Source organism: Protobothrops mucrosquamatus, unplaced genomic scaffold, assembly GCF_001527695.2.
Source record: "Protobothrops mucrosquamatus isolate PMUCROS unplaced genomic scaffold, P.Mucros_1.0 scaffold_277, whole genome shotgun sequence".
Lineage (NCBI taxonomy): Eukaryota > Metazoa > Chordata > Lepidosauria > Squamata > Viperidae > Protobothrops > Protobothrops mucrosquamatus.
In genome coordinates, this window is record NW_015386353.1 from 1,468,417 (window position 1) to 1,484,932 (window position 16,516).

A 16,516-nucleotide genomic window follows, 5' to 3' on the forward strand; every position below is an offset into this window, starting at 1 on the left:
CATGCGCTGCCTTCTCATTCTATGCACTCTTTTCTTTCTGCATAACAGTGAAGCACATAAATTTGCCCCTGGTTCATTAGTTAATTTGCAGGTGACATTTTATATTGGATTTCAGTGGTTCCCTTTCTCCAGTGTTATGTATTGGGTGATAACAAATACTGAAATTGATAAAATAATGAAATATCAAAGCCACGGGGCTTTGACCACTTGATTGTATTTATGAACATTAGTAATATCAATGGAGCTACAATAATATATATATGATTTTTCTAAGCATTGGGACAACACATGGTTCAGAAAGCATCGCTATGACCAAAAGCGCTTATATGTACAGGCAATAAGAGAAAAGCCTTGTATTCCATGGTTTATACCATTAAGAAAACCATTCACCCTGGTTGTCCCAAAGGTGCTTTCCAAAAGGCAACTGGACTTTTTTAGTTTTTTTCCTTGAAAACATTTCACTTTTTGGATGAGGAGAAAAGTAAGAAAGTCCAATGCCTTTTGGAAAGCACCTTTGGGACAACCATGACCTGGATGACTGAGAATCTCCATAGACATTCACCCTGGTATCTTCAGTTATATTTACTCCAGTTGAATTATTGCCACTTACTGAAACAAGATACTTCTTGTTGGATGATTTTTACTTTTACTGTTGTCGAAGTTTTAACCTCTGGCCCGTTTACCTCATGCAGTTGATTAAAAAAAAAAATCTTTTGATGCTGATTTTTGGAAAGAATTAATATAAGAGAACTTTTCAAGCAAGTGAACTATGTTGACAATTTCCAGGATTTAGAAGAGAATTTATGCTTTACAGCACTTCTTCCCTTTGTGTGCCTGTGTTATAATAGCATGAATATATTAAATAGAGTGAATCCAACCTATGATTTACATAGACGCAGAAAATTTTAACACAGAAAGTATAATACAGTTTTTTAAACATTAAAGATTAAACTTCCTGTCATCCTGAACCAAGAACATTTTTCTAGAATAAGGTCCTTTAAAATTTCCTCTATGAAAGTCACGAGTCTCCTTTTGTAATGCCCATGTGTTCTTTGGGATAATTTCCCTTTCTTTACAGTAATTGTTACTTATCTTGCCTCATTAATAAGGAAAGTGAAGATACCCATGCTTGTGTTCTGATTTTGTGCAAGAGACACAAAATTCAATTATCTCTAGGCTATGTAGAGATGGTTCTGTGTCTAAATGGACAGTAAAATGAAAGTTTGCAATACTGTATCAGAGTGCTAAGAATAGGAAAAAAAAACAGTTGTGCATGGGTTTTTTTTTAAATCTTCCCTTGCTAAAAACCATAGAAATTTAAATTTAAAACTTAGGCTATGCTGTAACTAAATCAGAATATGATCCAAATAGCATTTTAACATGATCTCTTCTCGGCTCTAGTAAAAGATTATCATGCACTTAATTCAGACTTATTAAAATATATGATGCTTAACTTTGGCTGCATCTTACAGATGCTTTCTAACTGCAATATTTTAAAGTTACTTCCTGTCATATATAATTAGTTAATATAATGCGGGGTCAAAAGTGGGGTCATCTTATATTTTGCTTTTGGGTTATACCGGTACTTTTTATGTTACAAAAAGGGTTTCTATAGCTGGGCTCAGGAATTGTCAGTTTCTTTTATATTCAAAGTCCAGATTCTTAGCATTTGGAGAAATTGTATGCAGTGTTCCATTTCTGATGTTGTGTTACTTCCAAAATGTAACCGTAAGTATGACAGCATTATTAAATTTCTATATGCCTGTTGATATCAGATGAATGATTGTTAATTATTTTGGCTAATTAAGTTGATAAAAAAATTTCCTAAAATAAAATAATGATTCAATTGCAATCAATTCTATCTCACTGCAGTCATATATAAGATTTAGTAGATGCACCAAAATAAAGGATTCCTTTCTTGTCATATTATAATTGAAAGTATAATTATTTGGCAAATGTTCAAGTGGAGAAGAATAATATAAGGGATTATTGATTTGTGTGGTGAAACGTGATATAAGGAAGTAATAATCTATCTATAACCCTAGATGATAGAAAAAAAAAACCCCTCTATTTAGAATTATTGGGGAGGTGGGGGCAAGGGGGTTTTCAGTATTATCTTTTCATTAAAAAGTGAACCATGCTATTATAAAAACGTGTATGGTCATATTCTCAAATACAAGCTGAAATAAATTGAAGTGAGAAAAAGGGACACTAGAGGGCATCCACAGTTAATATATTGGTCCTTGTCTATTGCAACTGCTTTACCTATTGATTACAAAAACCTACAGTTAGTATTATTAAAAGTACTTTTTTAGTTTTTTCCCCTGCAATGAGGAGATAAAGGGGTCAAGCTCAGAAGATCTAGTTCTGAAATCTAAATAGATCTAATAACCTCTTTCATTTAGGCAAGGAACTACTTTTGTGAGGGTGTGATCTTTACATGGCGAAAAAGATCAGCGTGTGATGAATTATTTGTAATCTACTTAGTGCCTGTGACTATCTTAACAAGTAGGGTCTGGTTTCAGATTTTGCAATTATCAATCAACTCAGGCTTTTACAGGTGTGATTCCGTTTGGCACAAGCATATTAAACACACATTGATTTGACACTAAATCCAACCTGGTAGTGTATAAAATCTCTATAACCATCAAGCCTGGCACAGCACTAATTATAAAAATGAATTCAGGCAACAAACTTTCTTCCAATTTTAGCAAAAGCACAATGAACACACATGCATGGGTGATGTAAGCTTGTACTCTAAAGAGAGATGATTCTGCCATCCTGATTTTTGTACTGAAGTGCCTGTTTCTTGCACTTTTTGCTAGCACTGGTTCATAAAGAACATTTATATATTGAGACCATAGCACATATGTGCCCATAACAAAGTATTTCAGGTTATACAGTATTTCTACTACTACTGTTTCTGCTAGTAAGTTACTGTCAAACTTGCATAGCAGAGTGAAAAGGCTCAGTTAGAATCCTTCCTCAATTTAATAAAATTCCTCTTAAGCACTAGAAATCTGTTCCATAGCCATCATATCTCACTGCACTAAAATCTATGCAATTCTTATCACCCCTTGCAGGCAAGTAAAATGTATATGCATGAAACTTGGTATATGTCTACACTTCCAATTTGTGTGAGGTGCAATCTAAATATATTATATTGGTGGGACCTGAGCTTTGAAAATGCTCTTCTTTTGAGTGGGAATTCAGCACACTCTTTTCCCTCCTAGATTGCACTCATTGGCCATGCTCCGGATAGTCAAGCACTTTAACATTGTATTGATCTCAGTGGAAAATTTAAGAATAAGTCTTATAATTATTTGGTTCCCCCCACTGAAATCAATTAAATAAAAGACTTCAACTTTAGCTAGATTACGACGATACTCTATAAGGCTTATCCATTGTAACAATCAGTGTAAGAAACAAACTCACATGCTTATATATCACTATATAAATATTCTTTCTCTTTCATATGCACACACATGCATATCAGTGAGAATGGTTTGTGTGTGTTTGTATATAAAAACAAATTTTAGAGAGAGAAGCAACTGCTCTATCATAAACTGAGGTCCTGAGTTTATGTGAGGAATACAGCACTGATTATCACTGTTCTCGGTCTTAGCATATCTATATTTGTTTATAGTCTTATTTTGGGGGTCTGTTTCTCTTGGGATAACTATTGATTAGAAAACATTGCTATGGCCAAGAAAGGGATTTTTTTTTTTACTAGCATAGTTGATAATATGCTAAAGTTCATATAACAGTATTGGGACCATCTTATAATGAATGAAAATGAACCTTACCTCTCCTTGTTACATAGAGTGTACTTACCGGTACCTATGTTCTCACTTTGGCAAATATATATATTTGATTGATTTGTGCACTTTCTTTCCCCTCTGCTTACCTTGACTTAATGAGTGCAAACTAGTTGATAAAGCATTGGTCCCTAGTTGATAAAGCATGATTGTTCATTAAATTTGAAATATGATCCTTGGATTTATCATGCCAAGCCAAATTACATTGATTTCAGTGGTACATGCTCAGGCAACTTAGGACAAGAACACAGCATTTGTTACCCAAGGACAAGAGAAGGGAAAGAACTGTATGGAGAAGGGATATAGCATGAAAGAAAAGCTTAAGTAGAAAGGCAGGGAATAAATAGGTAAATAAAGCTCTTGAATGGAAGGATGAATTGGGAGCGTGTGTGAGATGGGCACACATTATCTTGATGAGGCACTGAAGAAGAGCCACTTTGCTTCAGAAAGATTAGTTTCTGCACATAGGGTACACCGGCACAGAAGATGTTTTGCATTGAACCAAGTGGCATGGTAGCACTTAGAAGTGGAGGACCATTTCTCTTTGTAAGGGTGTCTCATTTAAACTTTGAAGCAAAGTACCTCTTTTGGGGCTTTGCGTGGCTCCATAAAATAAGCAAATATATTTAGCTGAGGAGTCATGCTAAAGGTCTTCCCAGTACAGGCGATTGCATTACTGTTCCTCAGCTACTACTTCTATTCTTTTGGGTTATTTTTCAAGGCGCAGCTAATTTCTCACTGTTTATTGAGCAAACTCAGTTGATCATTTAAATGGTTTTCAGGATGGTCAGTAGGCATGGATCGTCAGACAGAGAATACTGTATCCTGAACACTGTATTAATTTAGTAATGTTGGCTTAAGGCATTATGATTGAACCACTCCAGTAACATAATGTTAATATGACTATATTCTTTTTGGTATGAATGGGAAATATGGGCGGGGGGATGTTGGCAGTGGTATGCCATAGTTTTCTTCATTAATGTTTGTAAAACATATGCTCAGAGCTTTATGAGCTACATATCCTCTTTTCTTTGCTCAAACATGAACAAAGCCATTTGGATTTTTGCAGCTGAAAATCCATTTCTGTTGATAAGGCAGGTATCCTAAGCATTAGTGATGTTCTTAGACTCAGTTGCCACATTGAAAGAATGGGGGGATTTAAGATTTGGACTTCCAATCGTACTGGCACTATATATTATCTTATGCAAGTTTTATTAGTAGCATTATTAGTATTATTATTATTACTAGGGGCTGGAAGGGAGAATGTGGGAATCGTTTTTTCTCCACCATGTGACTGCTTGCACTGGCGTTACGCAGCTTTGTTGTTGAGCGAGCTTGTGCTGAACACTTCTGCTGATAAAGTTTTGTTACCTTCTTGTACTATGCCACACAACTCTGGAAACTCACCTCAGTTACAAACCTGGCTGACCTGAAACTCCTGAAGTTTCAGAACTGTAAGCCCCTACAGGAATGGCTACCTAAAATCTTTTCCTCAGGACTGAATCTCATGGATAGTTATATTTTCATGGCTACTGGACTTTCTTCCAGCCCATGTGCTGCCAACAAAGCACCCTCACTCTACACCAAAATCTCTCTACACCGCACCTCTTCCCAGCTGACTCAAGAGAGGTGCATCACCCAAACGGTTGACTGTTATGGAAGTGCAACAAGGAGGTCTGCCAGATCTCTCTCTTGCAGGCATTCCCACACAATTCACTTTACAGATACAAGGGGGGGGTGCCTCAGACCTCCTCCTATTTGCCTTTTTCCCTCTTCCCCTCACAGACTCAATTCCAAACTGCTTGATCATGCACATGTATAAATGATGGGAGGGGGAGAAACAATCTAGAAATCTATTACGTATGTATTAAAAATGTTAATATCACACCTTTTCTGACAATGTTTTAAAAAATGTCATTACTTTGCAGACTATGCTTTATAGTACCTGTGTGAGAGGGGCTAGGACACTGGATACGACTAGAGCTATGTTGATATATAATAGTATGTACACGAGAACTTTCATTTTGTCATACATTATAATTGTAATGTAATATGATTAATTAAAAACACTTCAGTTTATTAAAGTGAGTCAGTATATCTTTATCTGAAGACATGGGCTGAAGCTTATTGCATGTTAATTGTTGTTAGTCTTTAAAGTGTCGGAATAGTCATTGTTTTATAACATGTTTGATAAACTTTCCATTAAAATGGAAACAACGTGCATTGGAAAGAGATGGCTTCAATGGGGATTGTCTGTTGTTTGCCCTTGTAAATCACTGCTTCTCAGTTGTGGTTTCAATAGAGGCACCTCACTTCTACTCATCTGCTCTCCAAACTAGCCATTTTTAGTCAGTTGATAGCGATGGCAAATGTCAAACATATTTTCTCAAGCTGTTGCACTTTGTAATTTTTGTCTCCTGTTTTGAACATAAACATCATTTAAGATTTGGAAGACCAGGTCAAACTTTCCATAGTGGACTGAGGATCGGGCAGGGAAGAAGAGAGCTGTTCTTTTCGAGCATCTGCAGATAGTGAAGAAGAGTGCCACAATGCTAGAGACCACCCACTCACTAAGAATGTTACAAGTGACTAAGACTATATTGACCATTTTCTGAGAAAGCTTTGACCTACAGAGCTTTGACCTACAGAGCTTTGACCTACAGACATACTCCCTCTCCTCAAGAGTCAGATGAAGTGTTTTGACCTCACCAGATTTTAGCAGTCTAGCAGTTTAACCTTGACAGAAATACTAAACTTGCATGAATTTTCAGTGTCATTACATTACATTAATCAGGCATGAGGATGACAACATTTAGCATTAATAATCTGTTGCCCCCCTCATTTCTGTTAGTTAGGTTGACTACAAATGTTAATTAAGTAATTAAGGCTAGATATCCAAGCAATTCACAAAAAATAAAATTAGAATATAATCAAATAGATAACTCTCACTATCTAGATAACAGCACTCCGTAATGTCATGCTGGCCAAATGACCATGGAAATGTCTTCAGACAGCGCTGACTCAATGGCCTTGAAATGGAAATGACCACTGCCCCCTATAATCAGCAATGACTAGCGAAGTAAAATCTGCAAGGACTCCTTTACCTTTTTTTAACCTAAGGAAAAACCTCCTATTGGTAGCATCAGCCATGTTACTATGGCTGTCTTTGTTTCAAAAGATAGGAATAGGAGATAGATGTTCTTCAAAGATTTTTTTTTTCAGAAAAAAAGGAATAGATGCTTAAGTCCTTGTGAAAAATCATTGTCCTTGAGTGTCTATCTGCTCATACTTATATGCATGTGCAAAAATGTGTGATTTACTTACCAATTTGATATTGTTTTAATTATGATTTTAAAACAAATACACTACTACATGTGTATTTCTAGCAGACATATTTCTTAAAGAAAATAAAAGTAAAAGTCTCCTTTGAGCCAAGCTGGACTCCATATGACTTCACAAATACATTTTGTTGGTTTTTTTTTCCCCAGAACATAAAAATGGTTTCCCACTGCTACATTCTAGAGTCTTATTTTGAACCTCTCAGGGCAGACTACACCCTTAGATTTTCCCAACCAAGTGCTAACCAAGTTTCACTCTGCTTAGTGATATAAAAACAAATGTTGAGACTCTCAAAAGACTGCAGAGAAGAGCAACAAAGATGATTAGGGGACTGGAGAATAAAGCATATGAAGAACGGTTGCAGGAATTGAGCATATCTAGTTCCGTGAAAAGAAGGACTAAAGATAACATGATAGCAGTCTTCCAATATCTAAGGGGCTGCCACAAAGAAGAGGGGGTCACCTTATTCTCCAAAGCACCTGAAGGCAGAACAAAAAGCAATGGATGGAAACTTATCAAGGAGACAATCAATCTAGAACTAAGGAGAAGTTTCCCAACAGAACAATTCATCAGTGGAATGACTTGCCTCCAGAAGTTGTGGGTGCTCCATCATTGGAGGTTTTTAAGAAGATATTGGACAACCATTTGTCTGAAATGTTACAGGATTTCCTACTTGAGCAGAGGATTTGACTAAAAGACCTCCAGGTTTCCTCCAACTCTATTATTCTGTTATTTTTTTTTTAGCATATTACAAATATTTGTATTCTTGATCATACAGACTACCTGTCGGTCCAGTAAGAAGTAGAACCACAAGGAATACATATATAACTTCTTGCCAGCCAAGGTCTTCTTTTCCATTCAACAATTCATTTATCTGATCCTCCCTTTGCTTCTCCTGCTTAAATTCTGCTGACCGTATCAAAGATAACATACAGCAGAATCTCATTTATTTGCTCTCCTCCTGCTCCAGTCCTTTATTCCCACAAAGCATTTTGCCTCCTTCTCATGAAAGTGTGACAGAAACTGTCTGATATATAAAAACAGCTTTTTGATTGCATGATGCTAGATTTTCCAGCTCACTCTAATTATGAGCAAATGGCCTTATGCTGAAGCTGCCTTGAAAGGCCATGTTCTCTGAAGGAATAAAAGAATTCTTTCCTCCTGATCAAAGTCCCATTGTGTGTGCTTGATGTGAAAAACACAATGAAAAAGAAACTGGCATTGGACTTTAATCAAGTGAGACTAGCAGCTTTTCTGGTTTGGTTTTGTTTTTTTTTTCCCCTTCAGCAGTATCCGTAATGGAAAAGAGGATATGCATATAAAAAACAAAATATTTCTGCTCTGAAATGGATTTTCCTTATCAATTTTTATTCACATACACTGGTCTCTGAAACCATATAGTCGTATTCATAATATCCTAGGAGGAGACATGGTTTCTGCTGGTATTTTCAAGGGAGGTGAGGAAAAATGATTCAAAAGTATGAATTTTCTGATATTGCTGACTGGTTTCCATGGAGATATTTGCCATCTTATCCATCTCTATTTCCCCACCTCCACTACTTTTTCTGAAATCCCAGAAAGATGAGTGAGACAACAGTAAAAGGATAAAGCAGATGCTAGCATATTAAACCTTAAACCTTTGCAAACAAAGCAAACATCTCCTTTGACAGGCTGTCATTTCAGGAATGTCCGTCAACTGTCACTGATCATTTATCTATTTTTTAAGTTAAAAAATATAAAATATAGACAAAACAAATAAACCGGGTAATCCTTACACTTTTAAAAAAAAAGGTGAAGGGAAGAAAAAAAACAAATGAAAACATTTACCTCATACATGTTTACATATCAATATCCACTGGTTTACCAATATAGTACAATAGTATAATCAAATACAAAATATTATTTTAAAATATCATAAAAGCTCTGCTAGAATTAAAATTAGGTTATAATTTTAGACATAGAAACTAAAATGTGTATGTTGCACAAATCCATGTATTATGACCCAAAAATAATTTTCAATTAGAATTAAATTCTGCATCAGATTTGCTTTTTAAATGTAAGGTTATTCTGAACATTGAGATGTGACCCCCACCATTTAGTTAGCCATTTATTTAAAGAAAGAAGTACTGAAATAATAGAGGAGGCTACTTCAGGCATGTCTCTGGCCCCAGTCCAGGGCTGCTCTGTTTCAGGACTATTTACCTAATGGAAGCTTACATCCCCATCAAGATGGAACCTCATTACCTTCCCCCCCCCTCTAAAATCACATCATTCTGCAATGTTTCTGTTTTCTTCCTTTAACTGAAAAAGTGGTCAGCCTTCGTTGTTTTGCAGGTACAGTCCTTTTGATCTCTTTTGGCTTGAACTGTCAGTTGTCCAGAATTTCTATAAAGTAATCTTATACACACCTTAAAATCCACAAACCACTTCCAGTTCAAGACTACGAGACATGCTCCAGATCTCTAAAGCTGCAAAGCAGGCTGGTCATTTGCCTGAAAAGTGTGTTGGGGGGGATGAAATACCTCTTTCAAAGCCCCATCTTGGTATTCTCCTAGCTGCTCCTTCTCCTAGTCCTGTTGTGTCTCAAGACAGGTTACTACTTTTACTGATTTGAGAATCAATGGAATTATATTTTTGATATTTTTTCTGTTGGACCACTTCTGCAGCATGTGCAAACCTCTCAGTAATCTCTGGAAATGTAATTTGACTGAAAACTGCTCCCACCTGCGTATTAAAAGACAGATATTGCTTTTAGAATAGGTTGCTGACCAGAGCAGAACCTAGAGTGAAACTTCCATTTTAACAAGCCTATAAATATATCCCAGCAAATTCTGAAAGTATTGCATGCATCAAATCATATGAGAATAATATAAAAGCAAAATTGCATTACAGGTCTTTCATCTCAAGCTAGGCCAAATGAATAGTTAGACTGAATTGTCTATTTTCAGCTGAGAGATAGTGAAAATAGAAGGCAATTTCTCCAGTGGGATAACAGATGCCTCCAACAGGAAGGATTTTGGGGAAATGTGGCTTTCATCTATAACCGCAAAAGGGAAAAAAATGATAACATATATTTTGAAGTTAGTGAGGAATCAAGAGTTTGGGAATTTGCATCAAGTCAATGGTGATTTGTAGACAATCCACAGGGATGCATTCAGCTAAGATGTAGGGAAAACTAGCATTGAAAATTCTCATTGAATGAATATGGAATGCACAGTGAGAAAATTATGTCACAGATACGAGATATTGGCTAGGGACAATTTGTACAAAGAGAAAGGGGATGATAAGAAATAACAATATACTTTCTTAACCGTAGCAAATCTTTGCCAACAGTTTTTAATATTTATATATGAATATATAAATCACTTCAATCAGCTGATTCTAAATGGTGTAAAATAGAAACAACTAACAATAAATTAATATACTGGAGAAGAGCCTAATGCTGGGAAAGATTGAGGGCAATAGAAGAATGGGATGACAGAGAATGAGGTGGCTGGATGGAGTCACTGAAGCAGTAGGCGTGAGCTTAAATGGTCTCCAGAAGATGGTAGAGGACAGGAAGGCCTGGAGAAACATTGTCCATTGGGGCCCCATGGGTCGGACACGACTTCGCAATTATCAACAACAACACAATAAAATTTAATAAACATACAGTAACAATTCCATTGCTGGTGTCAGGATTTCTCATACATCACATCTCCCATATAACCCAGAGTTCTGATGATACCTAACCCCAACTGATGAATTATCTCTCCAAATACTAAGCAGGATGGAGGAACAGACTGAAACTGTTTTCCCATGTGACAATCAACTGGAGCTGCCCATTCAGGAAGAACAGAACCAGAGACTGTGTCAAATCTTGCATGCACTCCATATATTGACAATATCAAAGTTATCAAGAAGTCTAGTAAGATAAAGCTTGACATGCTTACTTTATTCAAATTGTGCCACAAATCATCCATGATGGTCTCAGCCCAGACATGGATTTTGCCACATATCCAGAACCAATCTTCCAGGATTCTCTGTAACAGTTGTCTCTCCAAAAAGGGGTGCTAGATTTAGAACAATAGTTCTCACATATAAACAGATCCAAGGCAGTCTTGGATGATAGGGTGAACCAATGCTTCTTTCATGGAATTAATCTCTCCAAATGACTTGCCTGGCTCTATTCCCTAACTCTTGCTTGGCTGCTTTAACTAACTAGGAAATGTAGGATTTAAGTCCACAGATGCCACAGTTAACATTATGTAGAACCCCATTTGTTACTTTGGGGTTTAAAGGCTCTAAAACTCCTAAGGAAGTGGCAAAATATTTCCACTTCCATCTCATTGGATCTTGGATCTTCATAGAACTGTGAATAAATTGAGAAGACAACAGATAAATAGCTTTAGGAAAGGAAGATCACAAATCAACTTGCTCTCTTAAGTGACATGGAGTTGAGGAGGAAGATCCCTCTTTCTGAAGTGTTGAAAATAAGAAGGAAGAAACCTTGTTTACAGACTTGGTCAAAATCAGGTGAGAAAGTGAAGGGAGGGAAGAGGTGAACAGAGATCAGGGTTGACAGGTTGACAAGAAAGGGCTGCTCTGTTCTTGGGAAAGAGTGGGTTAAGGCTACCAGGTATCATGAAACTGAAATGTGTGAGACCATCTGGCAGAGGCCTGGCTGACTGCAAGAATAGATGGAGAGTAGGGTAATGCTAGTGAAAAGCAGAAGACAGTAAGGCAGAAGATGTGAGATATTGGAGATTTGGTGCCAATCTCTACTTCAGCAATAGCACCCCTTCCCCATCTCACTTTATAAACCAGGTTGTCTATTAGGCATCTTAGCTCAACACTGGAAGTTTTTAAGAAGAGACTGGACAGCTATTTGTCAGAAATGGTATAGTGCAGTGATGGTGAACCTTTTAGAGACCGAGTGCCCCAAAACTGCCCTGTCCCCCCGCCCACCCCCCTACTCCACCCCCCACTCTGCCCCATCCATCCACAGAGCCACCAACCGCCTCCATGGCAGATTGCCCAGGTGGCCCGGCAGCACCATGGCGGCCACACCCTCCGCCCATGCCCCGCAGCATCTGCGCGTGATGGGGCGCGAGGGCAGAGTATTGTCCCTGCTACCCGGCTGCCATGTCCTTGGCTGCGCTGCCTTGTCCTTGGACCGTGCCCAGGGGCGACTCTCCTCCGGGGGGGCTGCTGGTGAGGGGCCCATGGGAAGAGGTGGGGGTGGGGCAACAGAGAGGGCTCTGAGTGCCGCCTCTGGCACGCGTGCCATAGGTTTGCCACCACTGGTATAGTGTTTCCTGCCTGAGCAGGGGGTTGGACTAAATGGCTCCAAGGTCCCTTCCAACTTTATTATTATTATTATTATTGTAACTATCCTTTCTTTAAAATGAACATTTTGCTATCTAAAATTATTCCCTTTTTCTCCAGAAACTTCTCCAGTTGTTTTTAAACACTGGGTTCTATGTGTAACAAAACTAACCTTTACATGTTTTACAATTTTTCTTACCACCTAAGGTAGACGTATTTTGTTACCTGTTCCCAGATAACTTATTTAGTCTATTTTAGAGCTGGAGGTGAAACCCTGTTACCTCAAGGGACTGGAAAAAGAGTAAAACCCTTAAAAGTATCTCTTTTTTTAAAAAGGCTCAGGAATAATGCTAGCCATCAAGAAAACAAAAAAGGTATTTTTTAAAGCACTTAAGATGGCTTTCAAACCAACAATCTACTCAATGCTAACCTAAGATCTTAAAACAATATGCTATTTTAGCTATACCAGTAAAATGAGCTTTATTACAATGAATGTTGAAAAGAAGTGGGTGGGGTTATGCCTTGCTAAAGCATTTTGATGTTTTAACCTTGCAGAAATAAATGTACTGATGATGTTACCTAATTTGGTAATGAAACACCTTCAACAGAACAGCCAAACAGAGAGTATCAACATTTACATCAATAAATGTAATTTATGTGTTTATGTATAAGGTAAATTCATTTGTAAAGGTAACTCAATTTTGAGTACATAAATACTGAGATATATTATTGACAAGTGTTTTACTGGAAGAAAAACATGTAGAGCATAACAATAGGAGAATTGTACAATGGGGCAATATGATAGCCTGCACTCCACACTTAATATGATGAAAGCTATTGCCAAAGTTTTTCAATCTGGACACTTAAAAATCAAGTTGACACAGGCAAGAACAGAACAGCTTAAATGGTAAGCATAGATATGCCCTCAGTGGTGGAATTAAAGTTCCAGTCCAATTACTGAAAGTTGCTCTGGTGTCATTTATATGAGACATTTCAGTGAATTACATTTTATGAACTTTGGCCATAAAATGAAATGATGATCAACCGCCTTATTAAAATGTAGTTTTTCCAATTTAAAATAAATGTGGTATAATTGGGAAAACATCCAAATAAGCAATACAATTCAATCTGTATTTTATTGATTAATGGTAGCTTTATTTTCGTATGTGCCATGATAGTAGATACCAAGTCTTTTACTTTTATTTTGTGCTTTAAACAGTAGTCACAATAACAACAACACATACTTCATTTAGTACAATAACAATAGTATTTTAAAATATTAAGTCAAAATGAAATATTGCTTCTGAGCCACTCTAATACATGTTTCTCTACTATTTTCTTAGCTTGAGGCCTTGAGATATGTATCAAGGATTATGTACCTTTTAAAATAATCAATTCTTCATGCTTCTTTAATAGTTTTTTTAAAAACAGATGATATATGTTTCCTCAAAATTCTGAAGTCAGATATCTTCAGACATCCCCCAGTCAAAAATGTATATGCAGCAATGTCACCTTTGGCCTTAATAAAAGTAATCTGGACTGATAAATATGATCAAACTGGCCTTTTCTTTCTTCTATAGATTCCAACTGTTCTCTATGTCTTCCTTGTTGCTACAATCATGCCCTGATTGTCATGGATGGAAATAAACTTATTACTGTGTACAATACAGGAAGAGAATAAGTACCTAAATTGAAAACCACAAACACAAGAGACTTCACTACTGCAGATGACTTCAAATGGTCTTATAGAAATCATACCATAAATGTTGGCTGTAAATCTAATCACCATCAATAATCAGAGCAAGCAGTTTGCAGAGAAGGAAGGAGGTTCTTAGCTGGAACAGAATGTGACAAAGTATTAAATAAGGAGCATATATTCAGAAGCTCTCAGTAGTAAACTGTAAAACCAGTGCTTTTTTTGTAAAAAAAAAAAAAAAAAAAAAAGATGCCGGAACTCACACATGTCATATAACCCGCCTTGCCTACCCTACAAGGTTCCATCCAAAAAAAGTGCTGGAACTCCGTTCTGGGCATTCTATGACAAAAAAAAGCCCTGTGTAAAACTGTTTGCCATGAAAGGAATGTAAAATAAATTTTGTCAACGAGCTCATAGCTAGCATCCAGGGTGCTAAGGTCATTTAAAGAACTCAGAAGGAAGGGGGATGGAAATACTGTATACCCATGTTGTGGTAACTGTTTCAGATGTTCCTAAAATTAGCCCTTTGCTAACTTTTCAGCAATAAATTCCCCTTTCATTCCCTAATTATAATATTCCACTTTTGAAAATGTCATTGAATTTCTTTTAAGAATATTATAGAACTCTCGGTGGAAAATAACACCACAAGTAATGAGGCTATATGGCTATCATTATCTAAAAAATGCAAGATTTATGTAAGCAATAGCAGTAGCCCTTGGCAGTTTGCTATTATATGAATCTGACACAATTTAACTTAGTTGCTCCAGCACAGCAGTTATGAAAACTGTAAAAGGCTATGCAATACAAATTAAGGTAATTGAGAGAGAACTTTAATTGTGACTAGATAACCCATGATTCATTGAGTCATTATTTCAAAGATGTTTCCTTACCTAAGCAGGCAAACAGATGACCTCAGGTGGACAAATACTGCAATCAAAATGACTTCTTGTTGGTTTCCCTATTGAGTTTCTTCGTGGGGAGCTGGCAGTGAACATCAGAAATCTTCTTTCCCTTCTCCCCTCTCATCCCTCTTCCTGCCTTCCTTCTTTCCTCCCTTCTTTCCTCCCTCCCTCCCTCCCTTCCTTCCCTCTCTCCCTCCCTCATTTTTCCTTCTTTCCTTCCTTGTGTTGCTTCCCTCTCTCCCTCCCTGTTCCCTTCCCTTCCCATAGACAGGTTAGTTGCAAGGCAACACACAAGTGGCCAGTGTAGTGCAAGTGGATGTTGCACCATTTCTCTATTGACTTTCTCCCTACAAACTTCCCACAAGCAAAGACTTTGCTAGTTGGAAGGTGGCCAGGAACATCAGTAATCATATCAATTCCTTCTGGGTTCCCCATTGACTTGTGGAAGCTGTCACAGAATGTTAAAAATGAGAAACAGGTAACTATGGCAATGTGGTGGTGGCACTGAACATCAGCAGCCTAACAGCACTGAAAATGGCAAAAAAAAATATTCCCAAATTTCATTATTTCAGATATAATGGGTACCAGCATTCTGTAAATTAATCCATTTGGGATACCTTTGTTGATAAACTTTTGCCCTGTAATGCAGCATTTCACACAAATGAAGATTATAAAGTATCAAACAGACACAAGAGTTTTAGTAGTATGTAAATTATGGGGTCAAGATGTTTTCCTAAACATCCCTTAATAATTGTCTGTCGGACAATTTTACAATTAAATTTCCTACCTGAATGAAGCAGATGAGTAGAATTTAGATTTTTTCATTTCTTTATTAATTCCCTATTCCCTACCAGATTATTTTTGCACTTTCAATTCCAGTCACAGCCTGTTCTTTTTTGGTAAGGATGTCTAGACTTTATCTTATTTCTTCAACTCAGAATCTTTTACAGCATTCTGAGTTACAGTACATAACTGACCTGTTTTTTTTAAAGAAATTAAAAGGCAAACAACAAATCCACCTGTCTGGGCTCAATTCCATATTCATCTTTTGTTTTATACATTTCTTCTTGAAATCAGCTTAATGAGGCCAATTAATCTTTTGTTTTAAGGTTCCTAGCTAAAACAACAAAGAGATGGTACAGTATCATTATGCAGCATTATTAAGTGAAGAATTTACAGCATCAAACTCCCAGAGGAACAACTCAATCAGGGAAGAATATATAAATAGATACTCTAAGCCTTAATAAGTCTTACCAAATTATATGGGTTATCCATTTTTTTCTTGGTTTTACTCCTTATTGAAAGGATCAAAGTTCCAGTGAAAGCTGCTGTAGCATTGTTTATGTCTTCAAATTAGTTCCCAGCAGCTCCTACTTCTTAGAATTCTGTAATAAATGAGCAACTTTTTAATCCATAATTCTACTGGAATGCAAATTAAAGCATAACTCTATTGG